Source organism: Heterodontus francisci, unplaced genomic scaffold (genome assembly GCF_036365525.1).
Source record: "Heterodontus francisci isolate sHetFra1 unplaced genomic scaffold, sHetFra1.hap1 HAP1_SCAFFOLD_72, whole genome shotgun sequence".
Classification (NCBI taxonomy): domain Eukaryota; kingdom Metazoa; phylum Chordata; class Chondrichthyes; order Heterodontiformes; family Heterodontidae; genus Heterodontus; species Heterodontus francisci.
The window spans coordinates 6,738,179-6,759,441 of NW_027140794.1; positions in this window are offsets into that span (position 1 = coordinate 6,738,179).

The following is a 21,263-nucleotide window of genomic DNA, read 5'->3' on the forward strand; positions in this document are numbered from 1 at the left end:
GTCATACACTGATACCAAGTCACAAAGACATACACTGATACCCAGTAACACAGACACACACTGACACCAAGCAACAAAGACAAACACTTACACCAAGTATTTTGACATACACTGACACCAAGTAACAAAGACATGCACTGACACCCAGTAACACAGACACACACGGACACCAAGTAACAAAGACACACACTTACACCAAGTAACACAGACAAACACTGACACCCAGTAACAAAGACACACATTTGCACCAAGTAACAAAGTCAGACACTGACACCAAGGAACAAAGACATACACTGATACCCAGTAACACAGACCCACACTTACACCAAGTTTACAATTGGGGGAAGGGTAGATATGATGCTGTCAGGCAGGAACTGAGGAGCATAAGTTGGGAGCATATGCTGGCAGGGAAGGGCACGGTCGAAATGTGGAACTTTTTCAAGGAGCAGATAGTAGGGGCCATTGATAAGCATGTCCCTGTCAGACAGGGAAGGGATGGTCATGTGAGGGAACCGTGGTTGACAAGAGAGGTTGAGAGTCTTGTTAGGAAGAAGAAGGATGCGTATATAAAGTTGAGGAAAAAGGGCACAGGCATAGCTCTGGAGGGATACAAGATGGCCAGGAAGGATCTGAAGAAAGGGATTAGGAGAGCTAAGAGAGGGCATGAAAAATGCTTGGCGGGTAGGATAAAAGAAAACCCCAAGGCCTTTTACGCGTATGTCCGAAATATGAGGATGACTAGGGGGACCATAGGTCCGGTCAAGGACAATAGCGGGAGACTGTGTGTTGAGCCGGAAGAGATAAGTGAGGTTTTGAATGAGTACTTCTCTTCGGTATTTACGAATGAGAAGGGGTGTATTACTGAAGAGGACGGTGTGAAACAGACTGGTAAGCTCGAGGAAGTGCTCGTTAGGAGGGAAGATGTGTTGGGGTTTTTGAATAACTTGAAGATAGACAAGTCTCCCGGGCCTGACGGGGTATATCCAAGGATGTTATGGGAAGCAAGGGATGAAATTGCAGAGCCGCTGGCAATGATCTTTTCATCTTCTCTGCTGACGGGGGTGGTACCAGGTGATTGGAGGGTGGCAAATGTTGTGCCCCTGTTCAAGAAAGGGAATAGGAACAACCCTGGGAATTACAGGCCAGTTAGTCTTACTTCGGTGGTAGGCAAGTTGATGGAAAAGGTGCTGAGGGATAGGATTTCTGAGCATCTGGAAAGACACTGCTTGATTCGGGACAGTCAGCACGGTTTTGTGAGGGGTAGGTCTTGCCTCACAAGCCTGATTGAATTCTTTGAGCAGGTGACCAAGCAAGTGGATGAGGGTAAACCAGTGGATGTGGTGTACATGGATTTTAGTAAGGCATTTGATAAGGTCCCCCATGGTAGACTTATGGAGAAAGTCAGGAGGCATGGGATAGTGGGGAATGTGGCCAGTTGGATTAAGAATTGGCTAACTGATAGAAGGCAGAGAGTGGTCTTAGATGGTAAATACTCAGCCTGGAGCCCAGTTACCAGTGGCGTGCCGCAGGGATCAGTTCTGGGTCCTCTCCTGTTTGTGATTTTTATTAACGACTTGGATGAGGAAGTCGAAGGGTGGGTCAGTAAATTTGCAGATGATACAAAGGTTGGTGGAGTTGTGGATACCGAGGAGGGCTATTGTCGTCTGCAAAGGGACTTGGATAGGTTGCAGTGCTGGGCTGAAAAGTGGCAGATGGAGTTTAACCCTGAAAAGTGTGAGGTCGTCCATTTTGGAAGGACAAACATGAATGCAAAATACTGGGTTAACGGTAGGGTTCTTGGGCATGTGGAGGAGCAGAGAGACCTTGGGGTCTATGTGCATAGATCATTGAAAGTTGCAACTCAAGTGGATAGGGCTGTGAAGAAGGCATATGGGGTGTTAGCGTTCATTAGCAGAGGGATTGAATTTAAGAGCCGTGAGGTGATGATGCAGCTGTACAGGACCTTGGTAAGGCCTCATTTGGAGTACTGTGTGCAGTTCTGGTCGCCTCATTTTAGGAAGGATGTGGAAGCCTTGGAGAGGGTGCAGAGGAGATTTACCAGGATGTTGCCTGGAATGGAGAATAAGTCTTACGAGGAAAGGCTGAACATTCTAGGCCTCTTCTCATTAGAAAGGAGAAGGATGAGGGGTGACATGATAGAGGTTTATAAGATGATCAGGGGAATAGATAGGGTAGACAGTCAGAAACTTTTTCCCCGGGTGGAGCAAAGCGTTACAAGGGGTCATAAATTTAAGGTGAAGGGTGGGAGATATAAGGGGGATGTCAGGGGAAGGTTCTTTACCCAGAGAGTGGTCGAGGCATGGAATGCCTTGCCCGGGGAAGTTGTTGAGTCAGAAACTTTAGGGACTTTCAAAAGGCTTTTGGATACGTATATGGATAAAGGAGAATGATGGGGTATAGATTAAATTGTCCTTTACAGAGGACAAAGGATCGGCACAACATTGTGGGCCGAAGGGCCTGTTCTGTGCTGTATGTTCTATGTTCTATGTTCTACGTAACACAGACATACACTGACACCAAGTAACAAAGACATGCAATGATACCCAGGAACACAGACACACACTTACACCAAGTAACACAGACACACACTTACACCAAGTAACAAAGACATACACTTCCACCAAGTACCAAAGACACACACTTACACCAAGTAACAAAGACATACACTGACACCCAGTAACACAAACAAACACACACTGACACCCAGTAACACAGAGAAACACTAATAAACAGTAACAAAGACATGCACTGACACCAAATATCGCAGACACACAGTGACACCCAGTAACAAAGACATACACTGACACCAAGTCACAAAGTCATACACTGATACCAAGTCACAAAGACATACACTGATACCCAGTAACACAGACACACACTGACACCAAGTAACAAAGACAAACACTTACACCAAGTATTTTGACATACACTGACACCAAGTAACAAAGACATGCACTGACACCCAGTAACACAGACACACACGGACACCAAGTAACAAAGACACACAGTTACACCAAGTAACACAGACAAACACTGACACCCAGTAACAAAGACACACATTTGCACCAAGTAACAAAGTCAGACACTGACACCAAGGAACAAAGACATACACTGATACCCAGTAACACAGACCCACACTTACACCAAGTAACACAGACATACACTGACACCAAGTAACAAAGACATGCACTGATACCCAGGAACACAGACACACACTTACACCAAGTAACACAGACACACACTTACACCAAGTAACAAAGACATACACTTCCACCAAGTAACAAAGACACACACTTACACCAAGTAACAAAGACAGACACTGATTCCCAGTAACACAGACACACACTTACACCAAGTAACAAAGACATACACTGACACCCAGTAACACAAACAAACACACACTGGCACCCAGCAACACAGGGAAACACTAATAAACAGTAACAAAGACATTCCCTGACACCAAATATCGCAAACACACCCTGACGCCCAGTAACAAAGACATACACTGACACCAAGTCACAAAGACATACACTGATACCAAGTCACAAAGACATACACTAATACCCAGTAACACAGACACACACTGACACCAAGTAACAAAGACATACACTGACACCAAGTAAAAAAGACATACACTGATACCCAGTAACACAGACACACAGAGACACCAAGAAACAAGGACACCGACTTTCACCAAGTAACACAGACACAAACTGACACCCAGTAACACAGACGCACACTTACACCAAGTAACAAAGGCATACACTGATACCCAGTAACACAGACACACACTTACGCCAGGTAACAAAGACATACACTGACACCCAGTAACAAAGACATACACTGACACCCAGTAACACAGACACACACGGACACCAAGTAACAAAGACACAGACTTACACCAAGTAACACAGACACAAACTGACACCCAGTTACACAGACACACACTTACACCAAGTAACAAAGACATACACTGATACCCAGTAACACAGACACACACTTACACCAAGTAACAATGACATACACTGACACCAAGTCACAAAGACACACACTGACACCCAGTAACAAAGACATACACTGACATCAAGTCACAAAGACATACACTGATACCCAGTAACACAGACACACATTTACACCAAGCAACAAAGACATGCACTGATACCCTGTAACACAGACACACACTTACACCAAGTAACAAAGACAGACACTGATACCCAGTAACACAGACAAACACTTACACCAAGTAACAAACACATACACTGACACCAAGTAACAAAGACATACACTGACACCCAGTAACACAGACACACACGGTCAGCAAGTAACAAAGACACACACTTACACCAAGTAACACAGACACACACTGACACCCAGTAACACAGACACACACTTACAACAAGTAACACAGACATACACTGACAAGAAGTAACAAAGACATACACTGATACCCAGTAACACAGACACACACTTACACCAAGTAGCACAGACATACACTGACACCAAGTAACAAAGACATACACTGATACCCAGGAACACATACACACACTTGCACCAAGTAACACAGACACACACTTGCACCAAGTAACAAAGACATACACTAACACCAAGTAACACAGACATACACTGACACCAAGTATCAAAGACATACACTTACACCAAGTAACAAAGACAGACAATTACACCAAGTAACAAAGACATCCACTTGCAGCAAATATTTTGAGATACACTGACACCAAGTAACAAAGACATACACTGATACCCAGTAACAAAGACACACACTTACACCAAGTAACAAAGTCATACACTGACACCAAGTCACAAAGACACACACTGACACCCAGTAACAAAGACATACACTGACACCCAGTAACACAGACACACAGACACACCAAGTAACAAGGACACCGACTTACACCAAGTAACACAGACACAAACTGACACCCAGTAACACAGACACACACTTACACCAAGTAACACAGACACACACTTGCACCAAGTAACAGACATACACTAACAACAAGTAACACAGACATACACTGACACCCAGTAACACAGATACACACTTACACCAAGAAACAAAGACATACACTTACACCAAGTAACACAGACATACACTGACAAAAAGTAACAAAGGGATTCAATTACACCAAGTAACAAAGACACACACTTACAACAAGTAACACAGATATACACTGACACCAAGTAACAAAGACATGCACTGACACCCAGTAACACAGACACACACTTACACCAAGTAACAAAGACATGCACTGATACCCTGTAACACAGACTCACACTAACACCAAGTAACAAAGACAGACACTGATACCCAGTCACACAGACACACACTTAAACCAAGTAACAAAGACATACACTGACACCAAGTAACAAAGGCATACACTGACACCCAGTAACACAGACACACACGGACAGCAAGTAACAAAGACACACATTTCCACCAAGTAACACAGAAACACACTGACACCCAGTAACAAAGACATACACTGATACCAAGTCACAAAGACAGACACTGATTCCCAGTAACACAAACAAACACACACTGACATCCAGTAACACAGAGACACACTGACACCCAGTAAAAAAGACATACACTGACACCAAGTCACAAAGACATACACTGATGCCCAGTAAGACAGACACACACTGACACCAAGTAACAAAGGCACACACTGCGGGGGGGGGGGCACATTGGCGCATTGGTTAGCACCGCAGCCTCACAGCTCCAGGCACCCGGGTTCGATTCAGGGTACTGCTTGTGCGGAGTTTGCAAGTTCTCCCTGTGTCTGCGTGTGTTTCCTCCAGTTGCTCCGGTTTCCTCCCACATGCCAAAGACTTGCAGGTTGATAAGTTAATTGGCCATCATAAATTGCCCCTAGTATAGGTAGGTGGTAGGGAAAAATATAGGGATAGGTGGGGATGTGATAGGAATACGGGATTAGTGTAGGATTAGTATAAATGGGTGGTTGATGGTCGGCACAGAGTGCTGCATCTCTAAACAAAACTAAATAATGACACCTAGTGTCACAGACACACACTGACACCCAGTAACACAGAGAAACACTGACAAACAGTAACAAAGACATACACTGACACCAAGTAACATAGACATACACTGACACCCAGTAACAAAGACATACACTGATACCAAGTCACAAAGACATACACTGATACCCAGTAACAGACATACACTGACACCCAGTAACAAAGACATACACTGATACCAAGTCACAAAGACGTACACTGATACCCAGTAACACAGACCAGACACACACTGACACCAAGTAACAAAGACATGCACTTACACCAAGTATTTTGACATACCCTGACACCAAGTAACAAAGACATACACTGATACCCAGTAGCACAGACACACACTTACAACAAGTAACAAAGACAGACACTGACACCAAGTCACAAAGACACACACTGACACCCAGTAACAAAGACATACACTGACACAAAGTCACAAAGACATACACTTACACCCAGTAACACAGACACACACTTACACCAAGTAACAAAGACATACACTGATACCAAGTCACAAAGACATACACTGTCACCCAGTAACACAGACACACACTGACACCAGTAACAAAGACATGCACTGATACCAAGTAACAAAGACATACACTGATACCCAGTAACACAGACACACACTGACACCAAGTCACAAAGACATACACTGATACCCAGTAAGACAGTGATACACTTACACCAAGTAACAAAGGCAGTCAATTACACCAAGACACAAAGACACACACTTACACCAAGTATATTGACATACACTGACACCATGTGACAAAGACATACACTGATACCCAGTAACACAGCCGCACACTTACAACAAGTAACAAAGACATATACTGACACCAAGTCACAAAGACACACACTGTCACCCAGTAACAAAGACATACACTGACACCAAGTCACAAAGACATACACTGACACCCAGTAACACAGACACACACTTGCACCAAGTAACAAAGACATACACTGACACCAAGTAACAAAGACATACATTGATACCGTGTAACACAGACACACACTTACACCAAGTAACAAAGACAGACACTGATACCCAATAACACAGACACACACTTACACCAAGTAACAAAGACATACATTGACACCCAGTAACAAAGACATACACTGACACCCAGTAACAGGGCGGCACAGTGGCGCAGTGGTTAGCACCGCAGCCTCACAGCTCCAGGGACCCGGGTTCGATTCCGGGTACTGCCTGTGTGGAGTTTGCAAGTTCTCCCTGTGTCTGCGTGGGTTTTCTCCGGGTGCTCCGGTTTCCTCCCACAAGCCAAAAGTCTTGCAGGTTGATAGGTAATTGGCCATCATAATTTGCCCCTACTATAGGTAGGGGGTAGGGAAATATAAGGACAGGTGGGGATGTTTGGTAGGAATATGGGATTAGTGTAGGATTAGTATAAATGGGTGGTTGATGTTCGGCACAGACTCGGTGGGCCGAAGGGCCTGTTTCAGTGCTGTATCTCTAATCTAATCTAATCTAAACACAGACACACACGGACACCAAGTAACAAGGACACACACTTACACCAAGTAACACAGACACACACTGACACCCAGTAACAGAGACACACATTTACACCAAGCAACACAGACATGCAATGACACCAAGTCACAAAGACATACACTGCTACCCAGTAACACAGACATACACTGATACCCAGTAACACAGTGATACAATTACCCCAAGTAACAAAGACAGGGAGTTACACCAACGAATAAAGTCATACACTTACACCAAGTACTTTGACATGCACTGACACCAAGTAACAAAGACATACACTGATACCCAGTAACACAGACACACACTTACAACAAGTAACAAATACATACACTGACACCAATTCACAAAGACACACACTGACACCCAGTAAGAAAGACATACACTGACACCAAGTCACAAAGACATACACTGATACCCAGTAACACAGACACACACTTACACCCAGTAACACAGACACACACTTACACCGAGTAACAAAGACATACACTTACACCACGTAACACAGACATGCACTGACACCAAGTAACAAAGACATACACTGACACCCAGAAACAAAGACGTACACAGACACCCAGTAACACAGACACACACGGACACCAAGTAACAACGACACACACTAGCACCAAGGGACACAGACACACACTGACACCCAGTAACACAGACACACACTTACACCAAGCAACACAGACACACACTTAAAACAAGTAACAAAGACATAAACTGACACCAAGTCACAAAGACACACACTGACACCCAGAAACAAAGACATACACTGACACCAAGTCACAAAGACATACACTGACAACCAGTAACACAGACACACACTTAAACCAAGTAACAAAGACATACACTGACACCAAGTAACAAATACAGACACTGATACCCAGTAACACAGACACAGACTTACACCAAGTAACAAAAACATACACTGACACCAAGTAACAAAGACATACACAGACACCCAGTAACACAGACACACACGGACACCAAGTAACAACGACACACACTAGCACCAAGGGACACAGACACACACTGATACCGTGTAACACAGACACACTCTTACACCAAGTAACAAAGACAGACACTGATACCCAGTAACACAGACACAGACTTACACCAAGTAACAAAAACATGCACTGACACCCAGTAACAAAGACATACACAGACACCCAGAAACACAGACACACACGGACACCAAGCAACAACGACACACACTAGCACCAAGGAACACAGACACACACTGACACCCAGTAACACAGACACATACTTACACCAAGTAACACAGACACACACTTACACCAAGCAACGCAAACATACAATGACACAAAGTAACCAAGACACACACTGATACCCAGTAACACAGACACACACTTGCACCAAGTAACACAGACATACACTGACACCAAGTAACAAAGACATACACTGATACCCAGGAACACAGACACACACTTACACCAAGTAACACAGACACACACTTACACCAAGTAACAAAGACATACAAATACACCAAGTAACAAAGACACACACTTACACCAAGTAACACAGACACACACTGACACCCAGTAACACAGACACACACTTATACCAAGTAACACAGACATACAATGACACCAATTAACAAAGACATACACAGATATCCAGTAACACAGACACACACTTACACCCAGTAACACAGACACACACTTACACCGAGTAACAAAGACATACACTGACACCAAGTAACAAAGACAGAAAATTACACAAAGTAACAATGACATACACTTACACCAAGTATTTTGACATACACTGACACCAAGTAACAAAGACATTCACTGATACCCAGTAACACATACACACACTTACACCAAGTAGCAAAGACAAACACTGACACGAAGTCACAAAGACATACAATTACACCAAGTATCAAAGACACACACATACACCAAGTAACAAAGACATACACTGACACCAAGTAACACAAACAAACACACACTGACACCCAGTAACACAGAGAAGCACTAATAAACAGTAACACAGACATGCACAGACACCAAGTCACAAAGACAGACACTGACACCCAGTAACACAGACACACACTTACACCAAGTAACAAAGACATACACTGACACCCAGTAACACAAACAAACACACACTGACACCCAGTAACACAGAGAATCACTAATAAACAGTAACACAGACATACACTGACACCAAGTCACAAAGACATACACTGACACCAAGTAGCAAAGACATACACTGACACCAAGTAACAAAGACATATACTTACACCAACTAACAAAGACAGACAATTACACCAAGTAACAAAGACATACACTTTCACCAAGTATTTTGACATACACTGACACCAAGTAACAAAGACATACACTGATACCCAGTAACACAGACACACACTTACACCAAGTAACACAGACATACACTGACACCAAGTCACAAAGACACACACTGACACCCAGTAACAAAGACATACACTGATACCAAGTCACAAAGACATACACTGATACTCAGTAACACAGACACACACTTACACCAAGAAACAGAGACATACACTGACACCAAGTAACAAAGACATACACTGATACCCAGTAACACAGACATACACTTACACCAAGTAACAAAGACAGACATTGATACCCAGTAACACAGACACACACTTACACCAAGTAACAAAAACATGCACTGACACCCAGTAACAAACACATACACTGACACCCAGTAACACAGACACACACTTAGACCAAGTAACAAGGCAGACACTGATACCCAGTAACACAGACACACACTTACACCAAGCAACACAGACATACACTGACTCCAAGTAACAAAGACATACACTGACACCAAGTAACAAAGACACTTACTGACACCAAGTAAAAAGACAGACAATTACACCAAGTAACAAAGACATACACTTACACCAAGTATTTTGACATACACTGACACCAAGTAACAAAGACATACACTGATACCCATTAACGCAGACACACACTTACACCAAGTAACAAAGACATGCACTGACACCAAGTCACAAAGACACACACTGACACCCAGTAACAAAGACATACACTGACACCACGTCACAAAGACATACATTGATACCCAGTAACACAGACATACACTTACACCAAGTAACACAGACATACACTGACATCCAGTAACAAAGACATACACTGACACCCAGTAACGCAGACACACACGGACACCAAGTAACAAAGACACAAAGTTACACCAAGGAACACAGACACAAAATGACACCCAGTAACACAAACAAACACACTGACACCAGGTAACGCAGACGTACACAGACACCAAGTAACACAGACACACACTAACACCAAGCAACACAGACATGCACTGACACCAAGTAACAAAGACACACACTGACACCCAGGAACACAGACACACTCTTACCCCAAGTAACACAGACACACACTTACACCAAGTAACAAAGACATACAATTTCACCAAGTAACACAGACACACACTTACAGCAAGTCACACAGACACACACTGACACCAAGTAACAAAGACACACACTTACACCAAGTAACACAGACATACACTGACAACAAGTAACAAAGACATACACTGATACCCAGTAACACAGACACACAATTACACCAAGTAACAAAGACAGACACTGATACCCAGTAACACAGACACACACTTACACCAAGCAGCACAGACATACACTGACACCAAGTAACAAAGACATACACTGATACCCAGTAACACAGACGCACACTTACACCAAGTAACACAGACATACACGGACACCAAGTAACAAAGACATACACTTACACCAATTAACACAGACATACACTGACACCAAGTAACAAAGACATACAATTAAACCAAGTAACAAAGACACACACTTACACCATGTAACAAAGACACACACTTACACCAAGTAACAAAGACAGACACTGATACCCAGTAACACAGACACACAATTACACCAAGCAACACAGACATACACTGACACCAAGTAACAAAGACATGCACTGATACACAGTAACACAGACACACACTTACACCAAGTAACACAGACATGCACTGACACCAAGTAACAAAGACATACACTGATACCCAGGAACACAGACACACACTGACACCAAGTAACACAGACACACACTTGCACCAAGTAACAAAGACATACAATTACACCAAGTAACACAGACACACACTTACACCAAGTCACACAGACACACACTGACACCAAGTAAAAAAGACACACACTTACACCAAGTAACACAGACACACACTGACACCCAGTAACACAGACACACACTTACACCAAGTAAGACAGACATACACTGACACCAAGTAACAAAGACATACACTGATACCCAGTAAAACAGACACACACTTACAGCAAGTAACAAAGACAGACACTGATACCCAGTAACAGAGACACACACTTGCACCAAGCAACAAAGAGATACAATTACACCAAGTAACAAAGACACAAACTTACACCAAGTAACACAGACATACACTGACACCAAGTAACAAAGACATACAATTACACCAAGTAACACAGACACACACTGACACCAAGTCACACAGACACACAGGGAAACAAAGTAACAAAGTCACACACTTACACCAAGTAACACAGACACACACTGACACCAAGTAACAGAGACATACACTGATACCCAGTAACACAGACACAAACTTACACCAAGTAACACAGACATATACTGACACCAAGTAACAAAGACATACACTGATACCCAGGAACACAGACACACACTTACACCAAGTAACACAGACATACACTGACACCAAGTAACATAGACAGACAATTACACCAAGTAACAAAGACATACACCTACACCAAGTATTTTGACATACACTGACACCAAGTAACAAAGACATACACAGATACCCAGTAACACAGACACACACTTACAACAAGTAACAAAGACATACACTGACACCCAGTAACAAAGACATCCACTGACACCAAGTAACAAGGACATACACTGATACCCAGTAACACAGACACACACTTACACCAGGTAACACAGACATATACTGACACCAAGTAACAAAGACATACACAGATACCCAGGAACACAGACACACACTTACACCAAGTAACACAGACACACACTTACACCAAGTAACAGAGACATACAAAAACACCAATTAACACAGACAGACACTGCCACCAAGTAACAAAGACATACAATTACACCAAGTAACAAAGACACACACTTACACCAAGTAACAAAGACATACACTGACACCAACTAACACAGTCACACACTGACACCCAGTAACAAAGACATGCACTGACACCAAGTCACAAAGACATACACTGATACCAAGTCACAAAGACATATACTGATACCCAGTAACACAGACACACACTGACACCAAGTAACAAAGACATACACTGGCACCAAGTAACAAAAACATACACTTAAACCAAGTAACAAAGACAGACAATTACACCAAGTAACAAAGACACCCAGTTACACCAAGTAATTTGACATACACTGACACCAAGTAACAAAGGCATACATGATACCCATTAACACAGACACACACTTACACCAAGTAACACAGACATACACTGACACCAAGTAGCAAAGACATGCACTGATAGCCTGTAACACAGGCACACACTTACACCAAGTAACAAAGACAGATACTGATACCCAGTAACACAGATACACACTTACACCAAGTAACAAAGACATACACTGACACCAAGTAACAAAGACATACACTGACACCCAGTAACACAGACACACACTTACAACAAGTAACAAAGACATACACTTACACCAAGTAACACAGACACACACTGACACCCAGAAACAAAGACATACACTGATACCAAGTCACAAAGACATACACTGATGCCCAGTAACACAGGAACACACTGACACCAAGTAACAAAGGCACACACTGCTGGGGGCACATTGGCGCATTGGTTAGCACCGCAGCCTCACAGCTCCAGGGACCCGGGTTCGATTCTGGGTACTGCCTTTGCGGAGTTTGTAAGTTCTCCCTGCGTCTGCGTGGGTTTCCTCCGGGTGCTCCGGATACCTCCCACATGCTAAAGACTTGCAGGTTGATATGTTAATTGGACATCATAAATTGCCCCTAGTATAGGTAGGTGGTAGGGAAATATATAGTTGATAGGTGTGGATGTGATAGGAATACGGGATTAGTGTAGGATTAGTATAAATTGGTGGTTGATGGTCGGCACAGACTCGGTTGGCCGAAGGGCATGTTTAAGTGCTGTATCTCTAAACTAAACTAAATACTGACACCTAGTGCCACTGACACCCAGTAACACAAACAAACATACACTGACACCAAGTAACACAGACACACACTGACACCCAGTAACAAAGACATACACTGATACCAAGTCACAAAGACGTACACTGATACCCAGTAACACAATCAAACACACACTGACACCCAATAGCACAGAGAAACACTGATACACAGTAACAATGACATACACTGACACCAAGTAACACAGACACACACTGACACCCTGTAAAAAAGACATACCCTGACACCAAGTCACAAAGACATACACTGATACCAAGTCACAAAGACATACACTGATACCCAGTAACACAGACCGACACTGACACCAAGTAACAAAGACATACACCGACACCAAGTAACAAAGACATACACTGACTCTAAGTAAAAAGACAGACAATTACAACAAGTAACAAAGACATACGCTTCCACCACGTATTTTGACATACACTGACACCAGGTAACAAAGACATACACTGATACCCAGTAACGCAGACACACACTTACACCAAGTAACAAAGACATACACTGACACCAAGTCACAAAGACACACACTGACACCCAGTAACAAAGACATACACTGACACCAAGTAACAAAGACACACACTTCCACCAAGTAACAAAGACACACACTGACACCAAGTAACAAAGACAGACAATTACACCAAGTAACAAAGACATACACTTACACCAAGTATTTTGACATACACTGACATCAAGTAACAAAGACATACACTGATACCCAGTAACATAGACACACACTGACACCAAGTAACAAAGACATACACTGACACCAAGTCACAAAGACACACACTGACACCCAGTAACACAATCAAACACACACTGACACCCAGTAACAAAGGGAAACACTGATACACAGTAACAACGACACACACTGACACCAAGTAACAAAGACATACACTGATACCAAGTCACAAAGACATATACTGATACCCAGTAACACAGACACACACTGACACCCAGTAACAAAGACATACACTGATACCAAGTCACAAAGACATACACTGATACCCAGTAACACAGACACACACTGACACCAAGTAACAAAGACATACACTGACACCAAGTAACAAAGACATACACTTACACCAAGTAACAAAGACACACACTTACACCAAGTAACACAGACATACACCGACACCAAGTAGCAAAGACATGCACTGACACCAAGAAACAAAGACATACAGGTACACCAAGTATCAAAGACAGACAATTACACCAAGTAACAAAGACATACACTTTCACCAAGTAACAAAGACACAGACATACACCAAGTAACACAGACATACACTGACATCAAGTAAGAAAGACAGACACTGATACCCAGTAACAGAGACACACACTTACACCAAGTAACAAAGACAGACACTGATACCCAGTAACACAGACACACACTTATACCAAGTAACAAGGACATAAACTGACACCCAGTAACAAAGACATACACTGACACCCAGTAATACAGACACACACGGACACCAAGTAACAAAGACACACACTTACACCAAGTAACACAGACACACACTGACACCCAGTAACACAGACATACACTGATACCCAGTAACACAGACAACACTTGCACCAAGTAACAAAGACAGACACTGAGACCCAGTAACACAGACACACACTTACACCAAGCAACACAGACATACACTGACACCAAGTAACAAAGACATACACTGATACCCAGTAACACAGACACACACTTACACCAAGTAACACATACATACACTGACACCAAGCAACAAAGACATACACTGATACCCAGGAACACAGACACACACTGACACCATGTAACACAGACACACACTTACACCAAGTAACAAAGACATACACTTACACCAAGTAACACAGACATACACTGACACCAAGTAACAAAGACATAAAATTACACCAAGTAACAAAGACACACACTTACACCAAGTAACACAGACATACACTGACACCAAGTAACAAAGACATAGAATTACACAAAGTAACACAGACACACACTTACACCAAGTCACACAGACACACACGGACACCAAGTAACAAAGACACACACTTACACCAAGTAACACAGACACACACTGACACCCAGTAACACAGACACACAATTACACCAAGTAACACAGACAAAAACTGACTCCAAGTAAAAAAGACATACACTGATACCCAGTAACACAGACACACACTTACACCAAGTAACAAAGACAGACACTGACACCCGGTAACTCAGACACACACTTACAACAAGCAACACAGACATACACTGACACCAAGTAACAAAGACAAACACTGATACCCAGTAACACAGACGCACTGTTACACCAAGTAACACAGACATACACTGACACCAAGTAACAAAGACATACACTTACACCAAGTAACACAGACATACACTGACACCAAGTAACAAAGACATACAATTACACCAAGTAACAAAGACACAAACTTGCACCAAGTCACACAGACACACACGGACACCAAGTAACAAAGACACACACTGACACCCAGTAACACAGACACACAATTACACCAAGTAACACAGAAATACACTGACACCAAGTAAAAAAGACATGCACTGATACCCAGTAACACAGACACACACTTACACCAAGTAAGAAAGACATACACTGATACACAGTAACACAGACACACACTTACACCAAGTAACAAAGACATACACTGACACCAACTAACACAGTCACACACTGACACCCAGTAACAAAGACTTACACTGACACCAAGTCACAAAGACATACACTGATACAAAGTCACAAAGACATATACTGATACCCAGTAACACAGACACACACTGACACCAAGTAACAAAGACATACAATTACACCAAGTAACAAAGACGGACACTTACACCAAGTAACAAAGACAGACAATTACACCAAGTAACAAAGAAACCCACTTACACCAAGTATTTTGACATACACTGACACCAAGTAACAAAGGCATACATGATACCCATTAACACAGACGCACACTTACACCAAGTAACACAGACATACACTGACACCAAGTAACAAAGACATGCACTGATACCCTGTAACACAGGCACACACTTACACCAAGTAACAAAGACAGACACTGATACCCAGTAACACAGACACACACTTACACCAAGTAACAAAGACATACACTGACACCAAGTAACAAAGACATACACTGACACCCAGTAACACAGACACGCACTTATACCCAGTAACACAGTCACACACTTGCACCAAGTAACAAAGACAGACACTGATACCCAGTAACACAGACACACACTTACACCAAGCAACACAGACATACACTGACACCAAGTAACAAAGACATACACTGATACCCAGTAACACAGACACACACTTACACCAAGTAACACATACATACACTGACACCAAGCAACAAAGACATACACTGATACCCAGGAACACAGACACACACTGACACCATGTAACACAGACACACACTTACACCAAGTAACAAAGACATACACATACACCAAGTAACAAAGACACACACTTACACCAAGGAACACAGACATACACTGACACCAAGTAACAAAGACATAGAATTACACAAAGTAACACAGACACACACTTACACCAAGTCACACAGACACACACGGACACCAAGTAACAAAGACACACACTTACACCAAGTAACACAGACACACACTGACACCCAGTAACACAGACACACAATTACACCAAGTAACACAGACAAACACTGACACCAAGTAAAAAAGAAATACACTGATACCCAGTAACACAGACACACACTTACACCAAGTAACAAAGACAGACACTGACACCCGGTAACACAGACACACACTTACAACAAGCAACACAGACATACACAGACACCAAGTAACAAAGACATACACTGACACCAAGTCACAAAGACACACACTGACACCCAGTAACACAATCAAACACACACTGACACCCAGTAACAAAGGGAAACACTGATACACAGTAACAACGACACACACTGACACCAAGTAACAAAGACATACACTGATACCAAGTCACAAAGACATATACTGATACCCAGTAACACAGACACACACTGACACCCAGTAACAAAGACATACACTGATACCAAGTCACAAAGACATACACTGATACCCAGTAACACAGACACACACTGACACCAAGTAACAAAGACATACACTGACACCAAGTAACAAATACATACACTTACACCAAGTAACAAAGACACACACTTACACCAAGTAACACAGACATACACCGACACCAAGTAGCAAAGACATGCACTGACACCAAGAAACAAAGACATACAGGTACACCAAGTATCAAAGACAGACAATTACACCAAGTAACAAAGACATACACTTTCACCAAGTAACAAAGACACAGACTTACACCAAGTAACACAGACATACACTGACATCAAGTAAGAAAGACAGACACTGATACCCAGTAACAGAGACACACACTTACACCAAGTAACAAAGACAGACACTGATACCCAGTAACACAGACACACACTTACACCAAGTAACAAGGACATAAACTGACACCCAGTAACAAAGACATACACTGACACCCAGTAATACAGACACACACGGACACCAAGTAACAAAGACACACACTTACACCAAGTAACACAGACACACACTGACACCCAGTAACACAGACATACACTGATACCCAGTAACACAGACAACACTTGCACCAAGTAACAAAGACAGACACTGAGACCCAGTAACACAGACACACACTTACACCAAGCAACACAGACATACACTGACACCAAGTAACAAAGACATACACTGATACCCAGTAACACAGACACACACTTACACCAAGTAACACATACATACACTGACACCAAGCAACAAAGACATACACTGATACCCAGGAACACAGACACACACTGACACCATGTAACACAGACACACACTTACACCAAGTAACAAAGACATACACTTACACCAAGTAACACAGACATACACTGACACCAAGTAACAAAGACATAAAATTACACCAAGTAACAAAGACACACACTTACACCAAGTAACACAGACATACACTGACACCAAGTAACAAAGACATAGAATTACACAAAGTAACACAGACACACACTTACACCAAGTCACACAGACACACACGGACACCAAGTAACAAAGACACACACTTACACCAAGTAACACAGACACACACTGACACCCAGTAACACAGACACACAATTACACCAAGTAACACAGACAAAAACTGACTCCAAGTAAAAAAGACATACACTGATACCCAGTAACACAGACACACACTTACACCAAGTAACAAAGACAGACACTGACACCCGGTAACTCAGACACACACTTACAACAAGCAACACAGACATACACTGACACCAAGTAACAAAGACAAACACTGATACCCAGTAACACAGACGCACTGTTACACCAAGTAACACAGACATACACTGACACCAAGTAACAAAGACATACACTTACACCAAGTAACACAGACATACACTGACACCAAGTAACAAAGACATACAATTACACCAAGTAACAAAGACACAAACTTACACCAAGTCACACAGACACACACGGACACCAAGTAACAAAGACACACACTGACACCCAGTAACACAGACACACAATTACACCAAGTAACACAGAAATACACTGACACCAAGTAAAAAAGACATGCACTGATACCCAGTAACACAGACACACACTTACACCAAGTAAGAAAGACATACACTGATACACAGTAACACAGACACACACTTACACCAAGTAACAAAGACATACACTGACACCAACTAACACAGTCACACACTGACACCCAGTAACAAAGACTTACACTGACACCAAGTCACAAAGACATACACTGATACAAAGTCACAAAGACATATACTGATACCCAGTAACACAGACACACACTGACACCAAGTAACAAAGACATACAATTACACCAAGTAACAAAGACGGACACTTACACCAAGTAACAAAGACAGACAATTACACCAAGTAACAAAGAAACCCACTTACACCAAGTATTTTGACATACACTGACACCAAGTAACAAAGGCATACATGATACCCATTAACACAGACGCACACTTACACCAAGTAAAACAGACATACACTGACACCAAGTAACAAAGACATGCACTGATACCCAGTAACACAGACACACACTTACACCAAGTAACAAAGACATACACTGACACCAAGTAACAAAGACATACACTGACACCCAGTAACACAGACACGCACTGATACCCAGTAACAAAGACAGACACTGATACCCAGTAACACAGACACACACTTACAACAAGCAACACAGACATACACTGACACCAAGTAACAAAGACATACACTGATACCCAGTAACACAGACACACACTTACACCAAGTAACACATACATACACTGACACCAAGCAACAAAGACATACACTGATACCCAGGAACACAGACACACACTGACACCATGTAACACAGACACACACTTACACCAAGTAACAAAGACACACAATTACACCAAGGAACACAGACATACACTGACACCAAGTAACAAAGACATAGAATTACACAAAGTAACACAGACACACACTTACACCAAGTCACACAGACACACACGGACACCAAGTAACAAAGACACACACTTACACCAAGTAACAAAGACATACACTGACACCCAGTAACACAGACACGCACTGATACCCAGTAACACAGACACACACTTGCACCAAGTAACAAAGACAGACACTGATACCCAGTAACACAGACACACACTTACACCAAGCAACACAGACATACACTGACACCAAGTAACAAAGACATACACTGATACCCAGTAACACAGACACACACTTACACCAAGTAACACATACATACACTGACACCAAGCAACAAAGACATACACTGATACCCAGGAACACAGACACACACTGACACCATGTAACACAGACACACACTTACACCAAGTAACAAAGACACACACTTACACCAAGGAACACAGACATACACTGACACCAAGTAACAAAGACATAGAATTACACAAAGTAACACAGACACACACTTACACCAAGTCACACAGACACACACGGACACCAAGTAACAAAGACACACACTTACACCAAGTAACACAGACACACACTGACACCCAGTAACACAGACACACAATTACACCAAGTAACACAGACAAACACTGACACCAAGTAAAAAAGACATACACTGATACCCAGTAACACAGACACACACTTACACCAAGTAACAAAGACAGACACTGACACCCGGTAACACAGACACACACTTACAACAAGCAACACAGACATACACAGACACCAAGTAACAAAGACATACACTGATACCCAGTAACACAGACACACACTTACACCAAG